The following is a 12,659-nucleotide window of genomic DNA, read 5'->3' as shown; positions in this document are numbered from 1 at the left end:
GATGACACATTCTCCTTAATGGTATTTTTCGTTAAAAGGAGGTCTCTTTTAAGCAAAAATCCAGTTTTGGTGGAAAGTATTGTCCCATATTATTAGCCTATGCAGACTGCACAGGCTTATCTGGCATGACACACTTTATGTACATGCATATTAACCCCATTTTCCCAGAGAGAAGTTCATTTAAATGTACAGTATAATTATAAGACTACCCCTTTTAATCAACTGAAATACTAAATTTCTTTAATTTTAGCTAAAAGCTAGTAATATTTTAGCTTGACATATCAAAAGCTGCCTTGGTCTTATTCAGACACGCTCTTTACTGTTTCTTAGGTATAGAGTTTAGTAGATTATGAAAAGATGGGCGATATAGACTGGGATCTTGTGTTCACTAGCAGATGATTATATATTCCAATACAATACACATCCCATACCTTAATTAATCATATTAAGGCATTATACACTGATCAATTTAAATATTGAATTGAAGCATTAACATGCCCATGACAACTTTGTATTTTTACTTTATATCTCAATTATAATTCAACTTCATTTTGTATTATTATTTCAGTTCTTAAGTAAGAATTATTTAATACGAAGGTAACTAGCCTGTAGCGGAGACCAAATAACGCCTTGTTACACATTTTCTTATCACAACATACACCACTGTAAGCAAACCTGATAATATTACTTCATCATATTGCATACAGGATATGTGAGACATTGGATATATATTACAACAACATCTGTTACATATTGTAAGCAAATCAAGTATGTGAGCACTAAAAGAAATGGTTTATTTCAACATTAACAATCTATACAACACAAGAGATAAAACCAGATAAAACACATGACCTACATAGGTAATGCCCGGTTTGTACTTAAACGTCATAATATGGGCATAATATAGTTGTTCTAGAATGGTACAGGTTAACAAGAAAAAAAGGACACCTGAACTTAAATAGAAATTATACTTAGATGACTTGTTCGTTACTTTCAGAAATATTGCCTTTAAATTTTATTGTTTGCATGTTTGTGTGTAATCAAATATTGTAATTAGAATTATGCTACTGTAATATAAAACATGTTATTCTCTGCAGAGGTAATTTGTTTCAATTACATTTTTAACTCCATTGCTCCAGCACGGTATTGCAGTCCTTAATTATACACATGTTCGTGGTGCTTTATTTATGGCAAGTGACCAATTGAATTATTAATTTAAATTAAATTTCAAGTGTTTCCTACTCCCAGAAATAATTGCTTTTTATCAAGACATTCGTTATAAGGCATTTGCCATCTGACCAATTGCATAAACATAACTCGTTAATAATTGTGTATAAAATAGAAACCTTTTGAATTTTCTTGTAATTATTTTTTTTGAAAACAAGAAAAATCCCAAAACAGCTCAAGATTAATCACATTAATGAACCCAAATGCTTAACCCATTTATGCCTAGTGGACTCTCCCATCCTTCTAAATTGGATCAATTTATTTCCAAAATTAGGGTCTTGTCTAGTATATTTATTTTTTTATTTAGTATATTTCGTACAGAAATTCCTTTAAGCAAACAGCGCAGACCCAGATGAGACGCCGCATATCACGATGCCAAAGAAATCAGATATGATTTGCAATCTTGTTCTCTTCCTTATTGGATGTTGTTAGTAAGGATTCCTTATTACATCAAAAATCTTAAGGAAACTTTGGAAGATCATTTGTCGATAACAAGCTTTCAGATTAAACATACTTATTCTCAGAGCAATCGAGGATGCTTTTAAGAGACTAATGATAAAAGTTCAGACTTTCGTCCAATTAAAGAGAAGAAGAGATGTGAGCATAATAGATCAGAAAACCAATACAAAATGTACTTGCTCACAGGGACCAATATATCCAAACAAAATTTACTTCTGTGTTTCATATAAAAGTATTCCGTTTAATATTTGCCAGAAAGAAACCCTGACCAATATGAGGTGCTGCCTTGTTTGTACTTGAACACCCCAACCTGGCCATTAAATAGTTGTCTTAGAATGGTACTTGAACACCCCAACCTGGCATTAAAATAGTTGTCTTAGAATGGTACTGGTAAACAAGAAAACTATTGCCACCTGAACTAAAATATAAATTATCCTACAATTGTTTCATACTATCAGAAATATTACTTCTATGGTTATTTATTTCCTGTGTTTGTGTGATCGTGTCCACTATTGTAACTTTTACCCATTTATGCCTATAGCGTCCTGAAAAAAGGACATTGCAAACAGCGTAGACCCAGATGAGACGATGATGCGGCGTCTCATCTGGGTCTGCCCTGTTTGCTTAAAGGATTTTCAGTAATAAATATTCTAAATATAGAAATGAGTATACTAGACATCCCTAATTTTCGAAATAAATTGATCCAATTTTGAAGGATGGGAGAGTCCATTGGGCATAAATGGGTTAACTGTGCTGCTGAAATATAAAACAAGTAATTATCTGATGAGTTGTCTACAAATAGCTTAAAAAACAGTCACATATTAGATCTATTTTATTCAATATTATTTTTACCTTACCCTTACAAAACGAACATAATTCAACCAACTATTTAAACTAAATTATATCGCAAGAGTGTATACTGCCACCTGAAATGTTAAATAAAATAATCAGTATTTAATTATGCCCAAAATTGGAACCTTTTGAATTGTGTTCATTATTATATAATTTTAGATAAAAAATTTCTCCAAAAAACGGCTCCAGATTCATCAAAATAAATGAACAGGAGTTCTTTGGATCCATTAAGAAATACAAGTTTGATATGTCATCCTGTTTTCTATCTTATTTATTGAATGTTGTTGGTAAGGATTCCCAATTACACAGGAAATAATGAGGACAATTTGGAAGAAAAATTGGCCATAACAAGCTTTCAGACAATCATTTTCTGAGATTAATAGGAAATACTTTCAGGAGACTCAGTTTGATCGAATGTTGAGAATTTTGTCCAATTAAAAGGCAGGAGTCTTGAACATAATGTGATCAGGCTGTTGATAAACTATTCATGCTTTTAGGGAACAATAATATCCAAACAAAATGTCCTGCGTTGTTTAATATAAAATTATTTATTTATTTTATTCGAACAGCAATTATTGTCTTGTAAGCATGTTATTATTTTGTAAAATTGTTAGCTTCCATCAATTTTCATGTACAAAAACAGCAATTGTTTTCCTTCTTTATAAAGTACCCGTAAAAGGTACTTTCCAAATTGAAGAAAAAACACAAACATTCCATTTTCCATCTGAAATCAAAGCGCTGAAGGCACTGAATTTGTACGCTATTGCATAATGTTAGACACGAATCAGTTTTCAAAATTATGTTACAGCTTTTTGTATCGCACATTTGAAATGAACAAAACCCATTCAAATTTATAAAGAGTGTGTCTTAAAGCACGGGTCGAATTGTGGGTGCACTGTTTATCCTAATAGTTTTGTTTAATATAGAGATAACTTAGACAAAATAACGTCTCTTTTTCTTTCGCAATTGGTTCCTGCAATGGCAACCATCTTTAGAATGTTGGTTTCCTTGCTAGAGAATAACTAGCCTAGAATCATGTACATGTTGTGTTATGTGTATCTAATATTTTAATTATTTTCTTTAAATTATTGAGCAACAATTTTGCCGACATCACAAATTACATAACGTAGAAAGATGAGCCCCCTCTGTACGTTACTTATGACGTTATTTTGGTCCATTATGACTCTTTAAGAAAAAACCTATAAAGTCATGGATAACGACATTTATTTCATTTCTGAATACTTTTCCTCACGCATAGACTCGCATAATCCCAACTGGATAGATTCCCCAATGCATCCGTATCAGCGCAACTCTTATCAATTACTGCATACTTACTTCTTTTCTCGTTGCTGTTCAATGCCAGATTATCCCGTATATTCCATTTTAAATAGTAAACTCAAGAATTTCATAATCATAAACATTCGCCTTTTTTCTTAAGTAGCAAATTAATTTTTAGCCGGATTTTTTTCGAAAAAATCTCGGCTTATAGATTGATGTTGTCGGGCGGGCGGGGGGGGGCGGGCGGGCGGGCGGGGTGGCGGCGTGCTCGAAAATGTTAAAGTTCTTATTTCATGGTATAACTTTGGTATGCTTGGACCTAGAGTCTTCAAACTTGACATGAAGGTTGGCCAGGATTAACAGATGACCACTGGTCATTTCAAGGTCATTCATTTGAAGGTCAAGGTCACTGTGACCTTCAATATAAAAAATGTTAAAGTTGTTATAACTTTGGTATGCTTGGACCTAGAGTCTTGAAACTTGACATGAAGGTTGGCCATAACTAGTTAGTAACCACTGGTCATTTCAAGGTCATTCATTTGAAGGTCAAGGTCACTGTGACCTTGAATGTAAAAATGTTAAAGTTCTTATTTCATGGTATAACTTTGGTATGCTTGGACCTAGAGTCTTCAAACTTGACATGAAGGTTGGCCAGGATTAACAGATGACCACTGGTCATTTCAAGGTCATTCATTTGAAGGTGAAGGTCACTGTGACCTTCAATATAAAAATGTTAAAGTTGTTATAACTTTGGTATGCTTGGACCTAGAGTCTTGAAACTTGACATGAAGGTTGGCCAGAACTAGTAAGTAACCACTGGACATTTCAAGGTCATTCATTTGAAGGTCAAGGTCACTGTGACCTTGAATGTAAAAATGTTAAAGTTGTTATAACTTTGGTATGCTTGGACCTAGAGTCTTGAAACTTGACATGAAGGTTGGCCAGAACTAGTAAGTAACCACTGGACATTTCAAGGTCATTCATTTGAAGGTCAAGGTCACTGTGACCTTGAATGTAAAAATGTTAAAGTTCTTATTTCATGTTATAACTTTGGTATGCTTGTACCTAGAGTCTTCAAACTTGAAATAAAGATTGGCCAGTACTAGAAGATGACCACTGGTCATTTCAATGTCATTCATTTGAAGGTCAAGGTCACTGTGACCTTAAATGTTAAAATGTTAAAATTGTTATAACTTTGGTATGCTTGGACATAGAGTCTTCAAACTTGACATGAAGGTTTGCAAGCACACTTAGATGACCACTGGTCATTTCAAGGTCATTCATTCTAAGGTCAAGGTCACTGTGACCTTGAATGTAAAAATGTTAAAGTTCTTATAACTTTGGTAGGTAAAAATGTTAAAGTTCTTATTCCATGTTATAACTTTGGTATGCTTGTACCTAGAGTCTTCAAACTTGACATAAAGGTTGGCCAGTACTAGAAGATCACCATTGCTCATTTCAATGTCATTCATTTGAAGGTCAAGGTCACTGTGACCTTCAATGTTAAAATGTTAGATCAAACTTTCCTAATTGTCAATTCAAGTTCATATTTGTGACCTTAAATGTTATTGTTGTTCATGTATATGCATGCATTCAAAACATAACACAAGGTTTGCTCATGCCTTGAAAAGTACTTGCATTTCATTTTGACCTTTGAACAATATTTCAGTAATTTAAGTATTGCATTGACAAAAACACGAAAGGTACTTTCCTGTCATTTAAATAAAAAATCCGGCTTCAATGCGGTCATCTCCGACCGCGGAACTCTTGTTTCCATATGTGACAATTAAAAGATGTGATGAAATAATGTCCAATCGAGACGGGGTTTCCAACTGAATACACGTATGTCGCCTGACTTGCTGTTCAATAAATACACCAACACATTTCACGTGACGTTGTACACGTCTTCAAAGTTTTCGCGCGCTTTTTACTGAGACAAAGAAACCACAAAAATACACGAAGCACTGTTGATTTGAAGCTACAATTTGTTAATGTGGCGTTAACAATAAAATTCAGAAGCGTGTTTCGGATTACAAATTTATTAATGCCAATTTGAGAATTCGACAAAACAATTTAGTGGTATGTAATGAATTCAACTTTAAGTTATTAAAATTCTTTACGTCAAATATATGATTTAACTGTATTTTGCATGTAATGCGCAATTTCCACAAGAAAAGCAAATGTGGGATAAATTTCTTGCTCAGAAAAATTCCAGTGGTCAGGGCGGGATTCGAACCAGGGTCCTCTCGTTTACTAAGCCAGCGATCTACCATTACACCACTGTTCCGACTCAATTGTCCAATTCATAATTTTACTGCAGGTCAGTGCCCCAGATAAGCTGCGTATCTGCGTCTTTCACCCTATTAAAATGTTTTAAAACGCAAAGAAATACAATATCATGCGTATTGAAAACGCAACCAATTTAACTTTTACGCACATTCGTCAAATTTTATGCGTACGATGCAATAGCTTTGATAAAAAATGCTTTGCTCGTTTTTGGAATTTTCTCTTAACTTTGGAATTATTATCATAACATGGCGACGCTTTCATTCAGCAAGTTCACGGATAACGGAGCAGTCAAAATTATTAAAACTCTCTGCGGACTAGATGTCACAGTTAAATAAAGCGTCTGACCAAATAATTGACGAAGATATACATGCGTTTTCAATCTGACATAATTCGTCGCTCATCGTGCATTTATTTGTAAAGCGTCTGTACTTTCAGTTTCTATTAGGATGCGAAATCAAAATGTTTAAGAGAGATTGAAAGACGTCCGCGATTGTTGCGCCAAAATATCAGTCGATTGCAAACTTTTTCGAACCAAGAAAGCAAGAGCCAATAAGTGAAGAATAATTCGTGTTATCGATTTTTTTTTAAGTTTAAAGTTTATATTATGGACAGTTTCAAGGATTAAGGATGTTATGTAACTTCAGTTTATTAAAGTTAATTATGATAGTTTACAGTTTTATTGAATCAATACAAGTGTGCAGCTTCAACAAAAGTAAAGCAGCAATGATTTTAAGGTATGCATTTTTATAAATCATTTCACCCTATTTCAAGAATGAAATCACCCTATTTTTCAAAATCGATGGGTAAAAACCCTATTTAACAAATAATTATCTGGGGCATTGGCAGGTAATGCAGGCCTACGAGTGCTGTCGCTCATGCAAAGCATGCACTCTCATTGGCCAATATCGATTGTATACAACGACCCTCAGCCCAGCGTAGCTAAGCTCATACTGACTTGCAAAACTCGCTACATTATTTGGACGCTATCGCGTCCAAATAACAAATTTCAAAAGATAAGAAAATTGCGTCAATCTTGTGCATCATCTGCACGTGAACAAATAAAATGTGCACTGAAACCGAACATTTCAGCAAAAAAATGTGTCAAGGAGTATTTTAATTGGTTTGTGCAAATAATACCAAGCAATTAAAAAACCTTCTATTCCCAATCTCCAGATTTTACGATGTGAATTTTTCCAATTTTAGTTCTTTTTATCTAATCTTTCCCTATTGGTAGGGTGCAAGTGTTTTTCCAAGTTTGGCAAAAAAAATCCCTGAAAACAATCAAACCCATCACCTCAATTTAATTAATTGCTTACCAATATTAACCAAGGACTTTGTTAACTATCAGAGGGCGAAATCACATGACAAACTGCAGATGGTGACATCGCTGGACAGTAAGGTATTTTTCGCCGTTTAATACCCTTTATTACTTGTATTAATTGTTAAAATGCCACTAACTTTCCAGCCATGATATCAGCAAGAAATTAATAAGCGTATATTTTGTATTACAATCTGCGTAATATTTTGACTTAACTCGCTGTTAAATTTTTTAGTGGAGCTGTAATAAGGTCATCTGCTAAGAAATTTCGCAGCATTAGTAAAGTGTAGGTATAGAATGAATATTAATACGATGTTAACGTGTAAACACTAATCACTATCTTGCCAATATGGCTGGAAAGTGATCAACATTTAAACAATAAATAAAAGTAATAATAAAGGGTATAAAACGGCAAAAAAATACCTGTCTTTGCATGGACGTTGCCATCTTGATTGTAACATGATTACCCCCTCTGACTATGCTGAGGTGATTTTTGGATGTGAATGTATTACAGTTATATGACACCTCAACAATATTTACTGCCAGTGGCAGTACATGCTGTAGAATTAAGCACCAGAAACATGACCATGTACCCTAATACAGAGAGATGTATGGTTCCTGCGAGTTAACCAGATACCATAAGACAATTGCCAGCTGAAATGTTTTGTCTGTGCCCACCTTTCACAAGTAACATGATACCATAAAAGATACAATAGCAATGTCGCAGTGCCATGTTTTGTTTTGGTCATGTATACCCTTAACCCCTTATTAACGAACTTTGATGCTTTTGTAGTCCCTAGGACAATCTTATTACTAGAGTTGCCTTAACCTTAAGAACAAAATAAGGGTACGAAAAAACTATTTGGGTACGAAAAAAAATGGGTAGAATAAAAATTTGGGAACGAACACATTTTTGTTTGAAAAAAAATTAGGTACGAAAACAATGTGGGTAGAAAAAACACAAATTTGGTTACGAAAACAAATAAGAGTATGAAAAAATATAGGGAACTAAAAAATTAGGGTACAAAAACTATTTGGGTACGAAAAAAAATGGGTATGAATAAAAATTTGGGCACGAAAAAATTTGGGTACCAAATAAATGGGTCCCAAAAAAATTGGGTATGAAAAAAATTGGTCACGAAAAAAATTTGGGTACGAAAAAGATGGGTGCTTAAAAAAAATATATAAAAAAATTGGGTATGAAAAACATTTGGGTATGAAAAAAATGGGTACGAAAAAAAATTGGGGTATGAAAAAAATTGGGAACGAAAAACATTTGGGTACGAAAAAAATTGGGTACGAAAAAAAAATGGGTACGAAAAAAATTGGGTACCAAAAAAAAATTGGGGTACCAAAAAAATGTGTACTAAACAAAATTTGAGTACGAACAAATTTGGGTACGAAAAAAATGGTATAAAAAATTAGATGACGTCCAATATATCACTCATTCCATAAAATAAAAATATTCTAGAATACAATTTTAAAGGCTTTATTTCCAACCTATTAAACTATATATATTTAAGAAACATCTTTGAGAACCTATAGATGATACCACATGGAAAATAGGAAAGCTTTAAGAAAAGAAGATATTTAAAGTTTTCCTTATACAAGACTATGTACAAATTGTGACCCCTGGGGTAAGGCCAGTATTAATCTCTGGGGCATACTTTGAAAAAAAAATGTAGACAACATTAAGATAATGCTACATGAAAAATATTAAAGCTTGGGGACTCAAGACGATTTGTACAAGTTAATGTAAAATGTTTGTACCCCAGGGTAAAAATGATCTGATTGGTCTACTTTCTCAACTTTAACCTTGACCTTACACTTTTAGACAAACTAAGTTCAAACTACTATTCATGACCATATCAAGGCCAAGAGTGCATTGCCACCTTAACTATTACATGAAAATAACTAGTATGTAATTATGTCAAATATTGCAACCTTTTGAATGATCTTTTTTAAGAAATAATCAATTAAAAAAACACACACTCCAAAACGAATAGAGATTCCTTGAATAAATGAACCTAACCACTGTAGAAGCCAAAGAACAACAAGTAAGATTTGCCAAGCTCTATTTTACTTTATTGGATGTGGTATGAATTCCCAATTATTTTCTAAGAAAAAAATTCAGACAATTTGGAAGAAATTTTCTTGATAACAATCTTTCAGACAAATCATATTCTCAGAGATGGATTGGAAATGCTTCCAAGAGATTCAGCATGAATGTTGAGATGTTTGTCCAATCAAATACAATCAAATGCAAGAAGGGTCATAAGCATCATGATGTGATCAGAATGTTGAAAGACGCTTCTTACTTTTAGGGCACAATATATCCAAACACAATTTTCTCCCGTTAATCATATTTAAGTATCTCTTTCTGATATTTGAAGTACAATTTGACATTGCCTTAAAAGTATTGTAATAATTGCATAGTATTGTTGGCTTCCATTAATGTTCATGTACAAACCAATCAAACCCATTCCCCATTTCCATCTATTGCTTACCAGGAATACTGCACTTAACCTTAATGCAAAAATAGAGGAGAACATTTTTCAAACAAAAGTATATACTGTTAAATCATCCTTCATTTTACTATTGCACAATCAGTTGTATTAATTTGCGCACCAACTTTTAAAATAAGGGGTAAAAAAACTGCACATAATACATGATTACGTACCGTAACAAGATGCTCTGTTACGTAAGTCAGCATCAGATTTGTCCATGTGCATGTTTCACAGTAACAGGACAACACATAGAGAATAACGGGTTACTGCCTGATCATTTTGTAAAATATCAGGCAAGGCTTAGAATAATGTAACGGCGAGTCTTGCAGAGACGTTATTTAATTCGTGCCAAGCCTGATATATTACAAAAAGATCAGGCAGTAACTTGTTTTTCTGTTTATCATACCTCTACGACCCCGATTTTTGTAAATACTTAAAAATCGCTAAAAAAACTTAATTTTTAGCCAGAAAGAATTCGATTGTTGTCGTTTGACATGTTTAATAATGACGTCATGATCATGTGCGCTTCATATTTGTAAAACATGTTTTTTGCTGTCTGTGTGCATTTTGGTATCAAATTGTTTGTTTTGTTAACCCTTAAAGCGCTGGAGCTGAATTTTAAAGGCCTTTGCAAACAGTTTGGATCCAGATGAGACGCCACAGAATGTGGCGTCTCATCAGGACCCAAACTGTTTGCTATTTTGATAGTATTCTTTGAAAAAAATCGCAGAAAATGCTAATTTTAGAAATTCTGCAGACGACATTTAAGCAGACGACAAATTTCCCAGCATGCAAAGGGTTAAGTTGCTTCCGACTAATAAGACGTACCTCCTATCATCGACTGATATAAGAACTTCCTGTTGAACTGATATAAAAACATATATCAGGCAGTGTTATAAAAGGCATAAATCAATGCAGCGGTGTGATAAAACAATATTATAGTTACAGAGAAAACTGAACTGAATTTTTATAACAATTATGGCAACCATGCACTAAAATTAAGTCTCTTTATCTCAGTTTCTCATGGTTGATCATGCCTAAAATTGATCATTGAGGAACCTGAGCCAATTAATTTAATAAATGAATTGATAAGCTACAGAAATGGAGGCATTTCTTGCTTGAACACAACATCTAACAACTATAATAGCCCATTTAAAATATCAGTTCTGTGGGTCTGCATCCAATCGCTGATGTATAACAATCGGAAATACAAAATTAAAGCTTGCCTGATTTTGTACAGTGATTTAACATGAACTAACATAGACATGAACTTGAAAATGATTGCCATGTCTTAACATAAAATAACATGCAAGGATATTTGATAATTTTTAACCTTTATTTTATTCAGCTACCGTATACTTGTGCTTATAAGACGCCCTCCCTTATAAGACGCACCCCGACTTCGGACTTTATAATGGGTGGATTTGAGACTGACGTGTAAGACGCGGTAAAAAATTTTGCCGTTTTCATTGGCCGAAAAATGGTCGAAAAATGGCAGAATGTAAAAGAAAATCATCAATTAGTAACACATTGAGAATTTTTCAAACTCGCGCTGCATACAATTAGTAATTCACGCAAGTCTGAAAAATAAAACAATCAAACAAAAAAGTAAATAATATTTGTTTATTTTATGATATATTAGTGGGTTTTAATTTATTTTCAAGTATTATTCATGCAATAAAAATAATTATCAAATTAACAAAATTTCTAACAATTGCGTATTTAATCATTTGCCCTAACAATTGCAAACAATTGCAAACATATTACATTCGTAATATCAATGCACGAGCAAAATTGATCTTATCAGTCATCTTAATTGTATTGTTTGACAGGTATTGAAAACTAATAGGCAGATATTTTGAAAGCGTTTAGTTTAATTACCTAGATTATGCAAATTTCACGCTCATTGTCTATCAACAATAGGTAACGCCTACTTTCATAAAATTAGCCAATCGCGTGATAGAGTGATAGACTCCAAAGTGCAGATCGAAATCACGTGTCAAGAAGAAAGCCATATGCGGATTATTGCATGCAGTCGCTCTTTGCTCCTGTCGTTGTTGGCCCCTAATAAGTAAGGTGTCATCGGCATTAGTGGGTCGTCTGAATAAACGTGTTTATTTAACAATTGACAGTTGCAAACTGGTAACTTATTTCAGAGGATACCCTATTTGCCAATCATGTCTTAATTGAAAATTAACAACGTGGAACAAAGACGATCAGGTGATACAAATTTGTCAAGTAGCATTTGTAATCGGCAGCATGTTTATTAAACAATTGATAGTTTCAAACTGAGAATTGATTTTGCTGTTAATTTAAAGCATGTTGACATCGTGTTGACACTTACACACGTATACTATAATGGCCAATTTATATGACATTTAACGACGTCTTGCGCAGACAATCAGGTGATACAAACTTTTCAAGAATAATCATGGACAATATAACCTCTTACGCCCCAAAAATCACAAAATTCAAATTAAAAATAATAGAAAACAAAATCAGTAACAATACATTTGATTTAAAATAAATCGGTAACTGAACATAGCGTTCCGATACACTGTACGGGCCAATACAGACTTTAGAGAATATGCAAATGGCTGCCGCGATGATGCAAAACAACTGACAAGTGTCCAACTTGGCTTGCATAAGCCCAGTAAACTCGATATTTTGAAAAATTTTGTTTATTTTCACCAGAATCTCGCTTATAAGACACGACCCCAACTGTACCT

The 12,659-nt window shown here is 33.5% G+C and overlaps 1 protein-coding gene across 3 annotated transcripts in view; it reads right to left on the bottom strand.

Annotated features, from left to right (window-relative positions):
- Nucleotides 1-12,659, bottom strand: part of LOC127833963 (GTPase-activating Rap/Ran-GAP domain-like protein 3) — a 270,432-nt gene that overhangs the window by 65,201 nt on the left and 192,572 nt on the right. The window lies entirely within an intron of this gene.

Source organism: Dreissena polymorpha, chromosome 6, assembly GCF_020536995.1.
Source record: "Dreissena polymorpha isolate Duluth1 chromosome 6, UMN_Dpol_1.0, whole genome shotgun sequence".
Classification (NCBI taxonomy): Eukaryota; Metazoa; Mollusca; class Bivalvia; order Myida; family Dreissenidae; genus Dreissena; species Dreissena polymorpha.
The sequence above is the reverse complement of the archived record's forward strand: the minus strand, read 5'-3'. Positions and strand labels throughout refer to the sequence as shown.